Below are 13,932 nucleotides of genomic sequence, written 5' to 3' on the forward strand. Positions count from 1 at the left end.
CGAATGCATGCTTACGCGTTAAATTTTCGAACGCCTCGTAACGAGAGCGTGTATTCGCCATACCAGCGAAATCCCCCCCCCCCCCCCCCCCCTTGTCCGAACCGGACAAGAAGGTATCAAACCTAAATAATCGAACTAAAGTAAATAATAAACGTGCATTATAAGCACAAAAAAGGCTTACAAAGCGTCGTCAAAGCCAGTAGGCCACACCCAAAATGGGCTCGCTCTCAATCCTCTCTCTCTCGAAGACAAGGGTGCAGAACGGATGAAAACACGATGCCGAAGCACACAGGATGGAAAAGGAGAGGGAGGGGGGGCAGGGGAGGGCAGGAGAGGGGGGAAAACTCACAACGGACTCACCAAAACACCGAGCAGTTGCTCACAGCCGCCATGACGCTACACCCAACGCACCGACAGCCGATAGGTGGCGCCAGAGAGAGAGAGAGAGAGAGAGGGAGAGAGAGAGACTTTTGTGCCCTTTTATTATAAAAATACAAGCAATTCCACAAAGCGGTTGTATGCAAAGCAACCAGTTTAAAGAAACATTTCGTAAGGATCATGAATTCACCAAAAGGAGCAAAGGATATTTAAAGGAAACCAGCAAGTATAAAAATATTACAAACCAAAGGTGAAGACACAAACAAAAAACCACAAACAATTTCAAAGGAAATGCTCATGCAAGAGCTATGACCACATCAAGAGCAAAAATTAAGCGTTTAATTAAATTAAGCGAAACATTGAGAGAGGGAGAGAGAGGGAGAGAGAGAGACTGACTGTTTCTTCCTTTTATTACAAGAGTACAAAAAATCAGTAATGTTCAGTCATAAAGAAACAAAGGACAATAAAAATGGTCTCAAGGAAAAATTATTATCAAATCATCATCATCAAGTGTGCATATGACATCATTAAAAACCCACTTTTCTTTAAAACATGTTAAATTCTTGTTCATTTAAAAAAACCGGTACTCTAGCTTTAGTCTTGCATTTACAAGAGCCTTAAAGGTGAGCAGTACATCATATGACGAGTCAGAAGCGTTTCCCATTTTTTTCTTTCTGGATTTATAAATTGCAAACTTGGCCTGGCCAATTAAAAAATTCATTAAAACCACATTTCTAAGGGAAGACGGTCCTAAAACACCATAAATAAAAACATTGTGATTGAAGAGGGAACCAAGCTTCACAAAGCGTTCCTGAAGGAATGTAAAAAGAGGTTGCAATCGTTCACACTCAAGGTATATATGCGGTAGGGTTTCAATGGATCCACAGAAAGGGCATAGATTAGAGTTAGCAGTAGAAAACCGGTTCAGTAAAACATTATAAGGTAAAATCCAGTGTACAAGTTTCCATTGAATATCTCCAACATACTTTGGAGTAGGCAAGAGATAAAAACTTCGCCAATTGGGGCAATTGGGGGGTATTGGGGGTAAAACATCCCGCCATCGAAGCCTCGGGTGCTCAGAAAATGTTTTTGCGTATAAAATTTTAACGTACGCGTTGTACAAAGTTTTCTTTGGAAAGGCGGGAAGGGATAATGCAGTATCATCAGGGCTGTTCAGGCCAGGGGACAGATTAAGTGGCGGGCTGAAGACTAGGAGTTTGGGGAAGTCACCCGCTGTTTCCTCGGGGGAAGGGCCAAGTTCCTCGCAGGTATTACGATACGTTGTGGATATCCCTTGAAGGAACCGAGAGATGATCCTGACAGATTTTATTCCGGTTTTTTGTGCCACAGCGGCAGCACTCAGCCGGCAGCTCCCAGACTCTGCCATGAGGTCTTTCACTCGTAGCAGCTTGGCATCAATAAAGCGTTGAACGAGTCCCCTATTATTCAAGCTGTTTTCCAGGAAGGGGTTGTAGCATAGGGGCTCATTCAACAACATTTCCATGTTGTATGTTGCCATTTCACGGGAAAAGGACAGGGCTTGCCAGGCGTTCATCACCCCTTGGTAAAAGGTGGGCAGCAAGGATGAATCGATTTGATGAGGGTTCATCAAGAAAAGTTCTCGGTCGTAACCCAGTTTGCATGTAAGCTGTAATATGCAGTTAGCCAGAGGCCTCCAGAGTAGGGCTTCATCTCCATATACAAGTTGGCGCACGATATGAAGCCGGAAGACCATAATCCGGCTGCGGATATCAATAAGACCTTGGCCACCTTCAGTGAGTGGTAAGTATGCCACGGGGGGTTGGAGCCAGTGTTTCCCGCTCCAGAAAAAGTCGACAATGCTCTTTTGCAGTGTAATAAGAAGGCTCCCGGGCGGTTGTAGGCATATCATCTTATGCCATAGCATAGAGGCGACAAGATTGTTAATGACGAGAGTTCTTCCGCGGTACGAAAGTTGAAAAAGAAGTCCTTTCCAGCGGGCCAGTTTTGCCATTACCTTGTCTGGTAATCCCACCCAGTTCTGCTGCTCAAAGGTGTTGTTTCCGAGGAAAATACCGAGGTATTTAATGCCACTTTTCTGCCAGTTCACTCCTCCTGGTAGGACAATTGGCGGGCAATCCCCAGGTCCTATCCAAAGGGCTTCACTCTTCTTCCAGTTTACCTGGCCTGAACAAACCTGACAATATGTTTTTAGTGCCTGAGCCACCGCAGTGACGTCAGCACTATTTTTTATATAAATACAGACATCATCTGCATAGGCAGAGACTTTTAGCGGTGTGGTAAGAATTGATCCAGTGAAGCCAGAAATGTGCGTACGTAACTGGAGCAGAAGAGGTTCGATGGCAAGAGAGTATAAAAGTCCAGATAGCGGGCAACCTTGCCGTACTCCCCGTTGTACAGCAATGGGGCTACACAATACTTGATTAATTTTAAGAACACTGGATATATTACAATACAAAAGTTTAACGTACGAGATAAAAATAGGTCCAAACCCAAAATTCTCTAAAACTCTAAAAAGGTACATGTGGTCAATACAGTCAAAGGCTTTTCCTTGGTCAATAAAAAACAGACCAACATTCATATTAAAATTGTTACAAAACCGAATGGTATCACGGATAAGAAAGATATTATTAAAAATAGTACGTCCAGGAATACAAAAGGATTGATGTTCTCCTATTAGTACATTCATAAAAGGTTTCATTCGATTAGACAAGGCTTTGGCTAAAATTTTATAATCCGTACATAAAACAGAAATAGGACGCCAGTTCTCTATAAGTTGAGTGTCCGCTTTCTTAGGAATTAAGGTGGTGACTGCTCTCCGGCAACTCCACGGCAGTTGTCCATCCTCTAAACATTCATTCAATACCCGCAGTAGGTGAGGTCCAATGGTGTCCCAAAAAAACTGGAAAAATTCACTTGTCAGCCCATCCAGTCCAGGGGCTTTATCAGGTTCCAAGGCCTTCAAGGCAGCGGTGAGCTCAGATAACCTAAGAGGATCCTCCAACTGCTGCTTCTGATCCTCCGCCAATGTTGGAAGGTTAGAAACAAGTTCCGATATTGCATCCTGGTTAATGTCATGCCGCATAAACCGTTGTTTAAAATGTTTCCGGGCACATTCCCTGATTCTGCCATCTTCATAAAGGAGTTCCCCATCATGGAGCAAGCGTGTAATCATTGACGAAGAGGCCCCCCTTTTAAGGCTGAAGAAGAATTTGGTTGGAGCATCAAGGTCGTGTATGTACCTCATCTTCAGGCGCAATAAAGCATTTTGTGCTCGCCTTTCGGATATGGAATTCAGTAAGGCCGTTTTTCCATGGATTTGTTGCCTCATTCCCTGGTAGCTCACACTTGCGGTTCCCTGAAGCTGTTCCTGTAATTCCAGGATTTCATCTTCAAGTAAGGTTGTGGTTTTTCTTTCCTCTTGAACACCATACGCACGATATTGTTGGCAGAACAGTCTGATGTGCGTTTTGGCATTATCCCACCATTGTCTGAGGTTTGAGAAATTCCCTTGGGAGGCAACCAGAATATTCCAAATTTCCGGAAAAATGTCCTTAAAGGTACTATCATCAAGTAAGTTGTTATTAAATTTCCAAAAAGCACTCTTGTGTTTCGGGCAGGGGGCAGAAATTTTGAGAAATGTTGCGCTGTGGTCCGAGAATCCTGATGGGCAAATTTTGGATGACAGAACGAGGCGTTCAAGTGGAGGATTAATATAAAACTTGTCCAAGCGAGCAAGTACAATATTACCCTGAATGCATCGACACCATGTGTATTGCCTGATTGATGGGTGCTGTACCCGCCATATATCTGTCAAATTCATTTGTTTTAAAAATTTGGTGAGAGGGATTGTGGAGGCAGGATGGGGCTCTGCACTGTTCCTGTCTAGTTGGGGTTGGAGGGTGCAATTAAAATCTCCACCAATACAAACATGATTGTCTTGGTTTTTTAGGGCGTTTTGGCTGTCGAGGGACGTTAGGTGTGTCCCAAGGTCATTAAAAAAAACTCGCCGAGCTACAGGCGTACTTGGGGCATAGATATTAAAAATAGTATAGAATTTTCCACAGTAGTGGAATTCTAGGGATGCTAGGGATCCCTTGTGTATTTCGTCGAATTTAAGCGATGAAGGCGAAAAGGAGGGGCTAATAATTATTGCGACACCGCCTTTGCGGGAGTCACCGTTACTAAAGAAGGACAGGCCGGGGAAGAGCCTACACCACTCTGCGACACAGCAGTCGTTGGCATGGGTCTCTTGTAAGAGGGCAATGTCAACTTTCTTCTGTAATAAAAAATCCCTTACTTGAACTTTACGGACAGAGCTACATCCTCCGTTAATATTCAGGCTACAAATGGAAAAACTCATGACAGCTATAAGGAGGAGTGACCACCACTCAATTTTTTGATAGCAGTTCATTCTTAGCTTTTTGCAACCACTTCTTTAAACGGTGACGTTGGGAGGAATTGAAATTAAAAACGTGGGGCCGTTTTACCATCAGTTTCGCGGAATGTATAAAATCAGGTAGCTCCGGAAAAAAGGTTTCTATTACAACATTCCTTTTTCGGAATGTGTCCTTAAGAAACCTTTTTATCTCGGAGGGAGGGATTGGAGGGATTTCTTCTTCCTTAAGGCTACCACATTCACTAACAGAGTCATCTATATCAGATGGCTCAGATGGTGTGTCACACTGGTTTTCATCATTTATCTCCTCACCGTCATCACATCCCTCCACGTTATCGGATGGGGCATAGTCCATAGAGGGGGGGGACGGGGAGGGAGAGAAATGAGCCATCTTCAGGGGAGGGGGGGAGGGGGGGGGGTACTAATTTTTGTGGTTCAACCATATCAGTTTCTAGGTCAGTAGACAAGGGCGAGGATTCATCCACATCTATGTCCTCCAATACCGAGAAACGATTTTCTGTGACGAGGGACAAATCTAGGGCAGAGAGGAGGGGCTGTCGGTTTTCAGTTGTAGGTTTTTTAAAGAGATGACCGTTTTCATCTGTTGTTTGCAGATGTCTTTTTCCTTTTGGGCAGACTAATTGAAACTCGTCCTGGTTAGTGGGAAGAGATTGCAAGGGTTTGGGGGGAGGGGGGGGGAGGGAGGACGTGATCATCGGGAGGGGGATCCCATTGGCTACCACGGCGGGAGAGGTAGGATCAGTTATAGCAGGCAACAAGCTGTGATTGGACGATGTCGCCTGGGGGGTGAGATCTATAGTTAACAGGAGATGGCTGCAATTAGATCCTTCAGTAGAGGGAGGGGCCCCTGTTTCAAGGGGAGGGGAGGGGGGTACGGCGGGGGGGTTTGGATTGGTGGTAAGAGGGCTTGGGTCGGTGGTGGACAGATTGGGATCAGTGGTGGTAAGGCTTGGGTCGATGGTGGGAAGGTTCGGGTCGGTGGTGGGAGGGCTTGGTTCGGCGGCGGGAGGGCTTGGTTCGGTGGTGGGAAGGTTTGGTTCGGTGGTGGGAAGGCTTGGGTCGGTGGTGGGAGGGCTTGGGTCAGTGGTGGAAGGGTTTGGACCGGTGGTGGGAAGGTGGGGGGGTTGCTTATTCCCGGTTCGGAGGGGAGGTTGCACTTGTGGAGAATTCTCTTTTCGGGGGCAGTCATGCTTAACATGCCCAAATTGTCCGCAGCCAAAACATTTTAGAACGTTGGTGGACACGTACACTGTATATTCGTTCTGTTGATGTTTTAATTTTATTATAAGGTTTAAATCCTTCTGGGAATTTTTTTAAATCATAAACACTTGCCGCCGGAATGAAACCACGTGCCTTAAATCGTTGTTTCGTGACCCGAAGGGAATCATGGAAATACGAGACACGATGGTACCGTATCGGGACAACTCTTTAATTAGTACATCGTCGGATACAAATGGGGGGCAATTTGATATCACGACTTTTATCGCTGGGCTATCTAGTGGGGAAATCATTACAAATAAATCTGGATCGATTGTCAAACCCTGTTCGACAATTTGTGGGACACAATCCACGTCGGACAAAAAAATAACGATCCGCTTGTTCATCCGCGAAGCGGCAACAACCTTGTCGATCCCGACAACACGACCGGTTGCGAGGACAACGTCCTCGACACTAACCTCACGTTCTGGAGGTACACAAAAGAACCCGTGCTTACGGGTCAGGCTCTGAAAGGCCGTAAATCGAGATAGTGCAGTTGCCATGCTGGAACAGCTGCACTTACAACCCCTCCCCAACTCTGGGAGGGTGAATATATAATACAATCTTCCCTACCCGAACTCCGGGAATGGGAAGCAATCAGACCTCTCCGATTTCCCTAACTTCGGAAAAGGGAGGCAACAAAACAAACTGAAGGAAGGATAAACGAAAGGAAAAAAAGGAAATAGAGGTTTAAGATGAAGGAGCAAACACCGATCGGGCGACGCCCAAAAACGGCGAACCCTTACCAGCGATCACCCTGTGCTCTCCGGCTCTCTCTCCCGTCTCAACGTATATGGGAATCACCAGGAAGACTCCACGAACAGGTACAAGGACACAGAGGGGGGAAAACGGGGGGGGGGGGGGATGGAGCAACAACACAGAGCACTCACAGGCCTCCACAAGCAGACGCCATGACAGTACAAACAGCATGCAAACGACCAGCAGGGGGCGCGAGAGAGAGAGAGAGAGAGAGAGAGAGGGAGAGAGAGAGAGGGGGAGAGGGAGAGAGAGAGAGAGGGAGAGAGAGAGAGAGAGAGAGAGAGAGAGAGAGAGAGAGAGAGAGGGAGAGAGAGAGAGCAAGACAGAGAGATTTCATTCCTTTTTTTTGAAGGAAAAAACCTTATCCACCCATATCTTATCCACCCAAGGAAACCTTATCCAGACAGGTAAAACAAAAAATATTTACAGGTCATGAGAGCATTTCTACAAATACAGACAGTGAGAAAAAAGAAAACCATGGTTACAAATCAATACAGACAGCAAATAAAGTTGATATAAACAGTCATAAAAAGGTACCATTTCGAAGCATTTCACATTACGCCAAATAAGAGAGCAATGCTATATTACAAGTTTAATGTAAGGACTCCGTCAGTTAAACTGCACAAGGAACGCCGAACACACCATCGTTTCTGGAAGTCCCCACAGTTATCAAAAGACAATTCCAGGTTCAGCCGAGACGACACCAATGACCTAAGAAAGACTACAGCGTCATCCACTGGAACAACACTGTTCCGGATTTTCCTTTTCCTGGACACATATATAGCAAGTTTTGCCTCAGAAATTAAAAAGTTGGCTAAAAAACATTCATGCCTACATCTGGGTTTAATACTAAAACCAAATATAAAAACACAGTGTGTAAAAACCAACCCCAACCCTTGAATGACATGCGATAAAACAGTAAAAAGTGGTGTCAATCTTGGGCATCCAACAAAGGCATGAAAAAGAGTTTCCTGGGCATCACAAAAAGGGCACTTTTCAAGGACATGTGGACACATTCGGTGTATCAAAACGTTTGAGGGTAAAATGTGATGTGCCAATCGCCACTGCAGGTCTCCGGAGCGTTTGGCAATGGGTACCTTGTACATAACAAGCCAGTTTATCGAAGTAGAATGAGTAATCTGGAGCATTCTCCTCCAGTGCGCTTGTGGTTCTGCAGGTCTATCAGAAACAAGGGTTTTGACACACATGCCATAAACAGAGGATTTTTCCATCAACTTAAAGGAGGTGAAACCTTGAAAAAGAAGCAAAAGCTCTGGAAAGGGGTGTTGGGATGAGAGAGGGCCAGCTTCCACCTGTGGAGCCCATTTTAGCTTGGTTTGCTTGAAAAGGCGCAGAATCACAGAAAATATCCTCCCAATGACCCGAATGGACCTAACTCCAGTGGCAACAGCGATGTCAGCAGCTGGTTTCCACTTGTAAGGAGGAGGGGTTCTAAAATCTTTAACCTTGGTGCATCCAGCATCAAGAAACTTTTGCATAAAAGTGCGATCACTGCAGACCCCTTCAAAAATGGGGTTTAAAAAAATTGGCTCGTTTAAGAACATTTCAAGGGAATAATTACTGTTATCACGGCGAACGGTAACTGCCTGCCATGCCTCTAGCACACTCCTGTAGAACAGGGGGACTGATGCCATATCGACTTTCTTGCTGCCAATAAGGAACAGCTCCTGATCGTAGCCGAGTCTCCCTGCCTGCCGAAGCAGGCAGTGAGCCAATGCCTTCCACGGGACGTCAGTGTACAGCAGTCGACGAAGCGACAGGAGGCGAAAAGCCATAACTTTACTGGTAATGGCAATCAGACCCTGTCCTCCTTCAGCAACGGGTAGGTTTAACACACCAGGTTTGAGCCAGTGCTTCCCCCCCCAAAAGAAGTCAATAAAAATAGATTGCAGTTTTTTAAGAATAAAATCTGGGGGCTGCAGTGCCATAAAAACGTGCCAAAGCATCGATGCTGCAAGGTTATTTATAATGAGGGTTCGGCCCCGATAGGAGAGTTGGCAGAGTAAGCCCTTCCATTTTAGCAGCCGCCTCTCAGTTTTAATTATGAGAGATTCCCAGTTTCTCAAAATGAAGTTTTCGGTACCAAGAAAGACACCAAGGTAAAGAACGCCATCCCATGCCCATTCGAGTTGCTCCGGCAGAGTCGGAGGAGTGGCGCCATTTTGCGGACCAAGGTAGAGAGCTCTGCTCTTTTTCCAATTCACTTTTGCCGAACTTGCCAAACTGAATTCATGGACGCATTGGACCAAGGCCAAGACGTCCTCATCCGAGTGAACGATTGCACAAAGATCGTCTGCATAAGCAATCACCTTGAACGGGTTCGCAGTTGGTTGAGGAACGAAACCGGGAAGACGTGCGCGCAAACGAACGAGCAAAGGCTCAATCGCGAGGGAGTACAGGAGGCCGGAAAGAGGGCAACCTTGACGAATGCCTCTACTAGCCGGGAAAGGCTGACATAAAATGTTGTTAACTTTTGCTAAACTAAAAATGTTATTATACAGTAGCTGTACGTGAGAGATAAAAAATTCACCAAAACCAAACCCCCGTAAAACAGAGAAAACATAAAAGTGATCGATGGCATCGAAGGCCTTTTCCTGATCGAGGAACACCAGACCAACATTTCTTTGTTCGAGAGAGCAGATATCAATCATGTCACGTACAATAAAGATACTGTCGTGAATTGACCTTTTAGGGACACAGTAAGATTGATCTGGGTGTATGATCTCCCCAATCACGACTCTGAGCCGGTTGGTGAGAGCCTTAGAAAAGATTTTATAATCCATGCATAGCAAGGATATCGGACGCCAATTTTCCACCCGATGCAGATCTCCCTTCTTGGGTATTAGGGCAAGCACCGCTCTACGGCAGCTGAGTGGCAGTTGGTTGAGTCGTAAACTGTCAGAAAATATTTCCAACAGTCCGTCCCAAAGAGGTCCCAGAAAGCTTTGTAGAACTCTACGGGGAGTCCATCCAAGCCAGAGGCTTTTCCATTCGGCAAGGCTTGTAGTGCAACAAACAGTTCCTCCATAGTTATCTTTCTGTCCAGCTCTTGACGTGCAGTAGCTGACAAGGTGGGCAAGGACGCGGTTAAAAAATGCACCATTTCGTCATCAATGTCTTTCCTACAATACAGATCAGAGAAGTAATCTTTAACCAGGGTTCTAATGCCCTTGTGATCCTTTATCATATTGCCCTGCACAGTCCGTAACAAGGTGAGCTGCTCGCTACCTTTTGAAGTGTGTTCAAGTCGAAAGAAGAAACTAGAAGGCACGTCCAGATGACGCAAATTCTCCACACGGAGACGAACCATGGCACCTCTAGCTTGTTTTACACATAGCCTGTTGAGAATAGCTTTCTTTTTGGCCAATGAAAGATTCGTTTCCATTGTGTTGGAAGGTGACAGATGGCTTTGCAAAGCTAAAATTTCTTTTTCAATAACACTTTTAAAGAGAGACTCATCTTTTGTACAAAAGAATCTATACTGCTGACAAAAGGTTTTAATTTGCGCCTTAGCATTATCCCACCATTGATTGAGGGAAGAAAAAGAAGGTTTCCGCAAAAGCAGTGTACCCCAGAAAGCCCGGAAGGCTTTAAGGAAAGCTTGATCCTCTAAAAGGTCCACATTAAAAATCCAATGTGCAGCTCCATAGTTCCGTATCGGAGAGAGAAGAGAAAAGGTGACCATGTGATGATCGGAGAAACCGATTGGTAAAATTTGCACATTGCCCATCATGTTAAGAAAGTTACTATTTATGTAAACACGATCTAGCCGAGTGAAGGAAAGCCGACCGTCAAGACAGCGACACCATGTATACTGGCGTATGAGGGGGTTGTGAAGTCTCCACGCATCAACGAAAGAGAATTTAGATAAAACCCTTGCCAGTGGGATGGTACTAGCTAGATGAGGTTCTTTACCGTTCCGATCCATGGCAGAGTCTAGAGTACAATTAAAATCCCCACTCAAGCAAACAAGATTATTAAAATCTGCATGAGTGAGTGATGTTTCTAACTGTGTGAAGAAGGTGACCCTGTCAGTGCTGTCACTGGGTGAGTAGACATTAAAAAGTGTGTGCCTGTAACCATTGAAGGTGAAAGACACAGAAATTAGATACCCCTTAATTATGTCTTCAAAAACACTGTCAGTTTGGAGGAAAAAAGAAGATGAGAAGAATATAGCTACCCCGGCTCTAGGGCAAGCCAAGCTACTGAAAAACCATTGGCCGTTCATCAACCTTCGCCATTGGCTTTCGCACGAAGGACTGCATCTCGTCTCCTGTAAAAGCATGACATCAATATGCTTTTCCTCAGTGAGTAATTTCACCTGGGTCTTGCGCAATGGGGACCGCCCCCCATTGATATTCAAGGTAGCTACAGAAAAGGTCATGTGAAGAAAAAGGGGAAGGGGTTATATAGCGGAAGGTTGGTCTACTTGTAGCTCTTCCTTCGCTTTGACGATGTACTTCTTGAGGCGGAATACTTCTCGTTCCCCAACTCCGAACTGGCTGGACTTCAGGACGAGATATTTCGCGGATGTTATGAAGATTTTTAGGTCTGGAAAGAAATCTTTCACCTTTACTCGCCTCTTCCGAAAAGTGTCTTTCAGGAATTTTAGAATTTCTGCAGGTGTGATGCCCGGGTCACCCTCCGGCCCACGAGACAACAACACTTCGTTCCAAGCCTCGATGCTGATGCCAGACGTGAGGGATGAGGCTCCATCGGAGTCATAGTCCAATTGATCAGCGTGAGTCTCACCCTCTAACGATAAAGCAGGTGCCGGTGCAGCAGATGCTGTGTGTGCCATCCCCTGAATGTCTGCAGGTTTTGGACACGTCTGCAAATCAGACAATGATGCAACAGGTGTTGCGAGATTCACCTCTTCATGACCCGCTATGGTCATGCCACGCTCTGGAATTATATGAGGCGTTTCAACGACAGAACTTGTATATGTCTTGAGGGCACAGCCTGGGACATCCTGAGGCACAACCTCCTCAGGTGCGCCATGCCCAGCTGATACAGAAACTGCGCATTCCATGTCTGCGCAGCCCGGGACATTCTGAGGCACGACCTCCTGGTGCCTCACGCCCCGCACGGACAGAAACTGTACATTCCGCACAGCCTTGGACATTCTGAGGCACGACCTCCTCAGGTGCCTCACGCCCCGCACAGACAGAGACTGTACATTCTATGTCAGCACAGCCCGGGACATTCTGAGGCACGACCTCTTCAGGTGCCTCATGCCCCGCACAGACAGAAACTGTGCATTCCATGTCCGCACAGCCCAGGCCATTCTGAGGCACGACCTCCTCAGGTCCCTCACGCCCCGCAGAGGCGGAGGCTAAAATGGGCTCTGTAGGTCCATTATTGTCATCACAAGCAGCTCTTTCACTCTGATTCATTAATTCTTTATCATCATCAGGAGTTAGAGATGCAAATCTATTGTGTAAGGCTATGCCGGTAACACAAGGAGCCACCTCAGTGAAGGGTCCATTGTCGCTTCCAGTCAACACAATCTTTTTTGAATCCCTCGTTGCTGCTTCGTCATTAACGTTCGGCCGTTTGTGCTTCTTCCGAGCAGTAACAACAGTGAAACCTTCATCATTCACGGAGGAATCCCTCACTGCTGCTGTCGATGTCGACGGCTGATTGTCCACAGCATTACCAGGTGCCGCCTGCTCGGTTGTTCTCACGGGGACAGTTACCTTCGTGCAGGCACCTTTAACATGTCCGTGTTGCCCGCAAATGAAACAGGTCGTCGTTTCGGTCGACACATATATTTGATAGTTATGACTTATGACCATTGAGCGACAGCGTCATGGTCGCATTAAGCGTCTGAGCGTTGTCTTTGAGGATAATATAACAATGACGCCGGAAGGTCATGACGTGTCGGAGCGAGGCGTCTGCTCGAAGTCGCAGGGGGATCATCGATATCCGGGACACGACGGTGCCGAAACGATTAAGCGAAGAGACAATGTGCTCGCTCTTTATAAACGGCGGTAAGTTCGACAAAATGATTCGGACCGCCGGTGTGTCCATCGGACTAACACTTAAATAAATGCCCTGGGATAAGGACAACCCGTGTTCCACCACCTCATTAACGAGGTGTTCCTTTGATACAAAAACCACAATTCTGTGGTTCATCCTGGAGGCAGCGAGGAAATTATCCAGGCCGACAATGTTACCAAACTGGTTACCACGTCCTCGACGCTCACTCCGTCAGGCGGGCAAGCAATAAGCCCGTGTTTGCGAGTCAATGACTCATACCTGCTATTGTGCAAACGAACGTTCGCCATAGCTAAAAATAAATGAAACTAAAGAAACGGTTTCGAAATAAAATAAAAGAGAACCTGTCACGAGCAAAACCTGCAGGCGAAGGTAAAATGAAAAGAAATAGAATAAGGGAGCCGATAAACGACGATGATGAAGAAACACGGCAAACCGAGCACAGGCCCGAAGAACACAAGGTTCTTTAGGACTCGCACCAAACTCACCGTGCGCGCTCTCTTTCTCTCTCTTGTCTCAACAAAGAAGGAAAACACGGGGAAAACTTCACAAGCACGTACAAGGACACAGAGGGAGTGAAATGGGGGATGGGAAAGGCAAACAACACAACACAGTACTCACAGCTCCTCACACACAGCAGCCATGATTGCCACACCCACGCACGACTCACCAATGAGAGAGAGAGAGAGAGAGAGACAGAGACAGAGACAGAGACAGAGAGAGAGAGAGAGAGAGAGAGAGAGAGAGAGAGAGAGAGATGACTTTTAAGGTCTTTTATTACAAAAGTATTAAAAAAGCACAACAAACCAAGTAATTCAATAGCAGTCAACAAAATAATTAAATCAAGGAATTGAAAAACATGACATTAATTATAATTAGAGCAGCAAAAAAAGTTCATCTCCCTCCACCTTACACAGGATTTCAGCTTTGCACCATTTTTGAACAAAGTTCTCCTCTCTCACTAGTCATGGCACCTCAGCAAAGGACTTCTGTGACTCACTGGGATTGACACAATCTGTCAATTTCCCGACCCGGATCTCAGCCAATGGAGTATCTTCTCTTCTAGACTTGGTAATGACAAACTTCCCTGCTAATGT

This window comes from Myxine glutinosa, chromosome 8 (genome assembly GCF_964187855.1).
Source record: "Myxine glutinosa chromosome 8, kmMyxGlut1.1, whole genome shotgun sequence".
Taxonomy (NCBI): Eukaryota; Metazoa; Chordata; class Myxini; order Myxiniformes; family Myxinidae; genus Myxine; species Myxine glutinosa.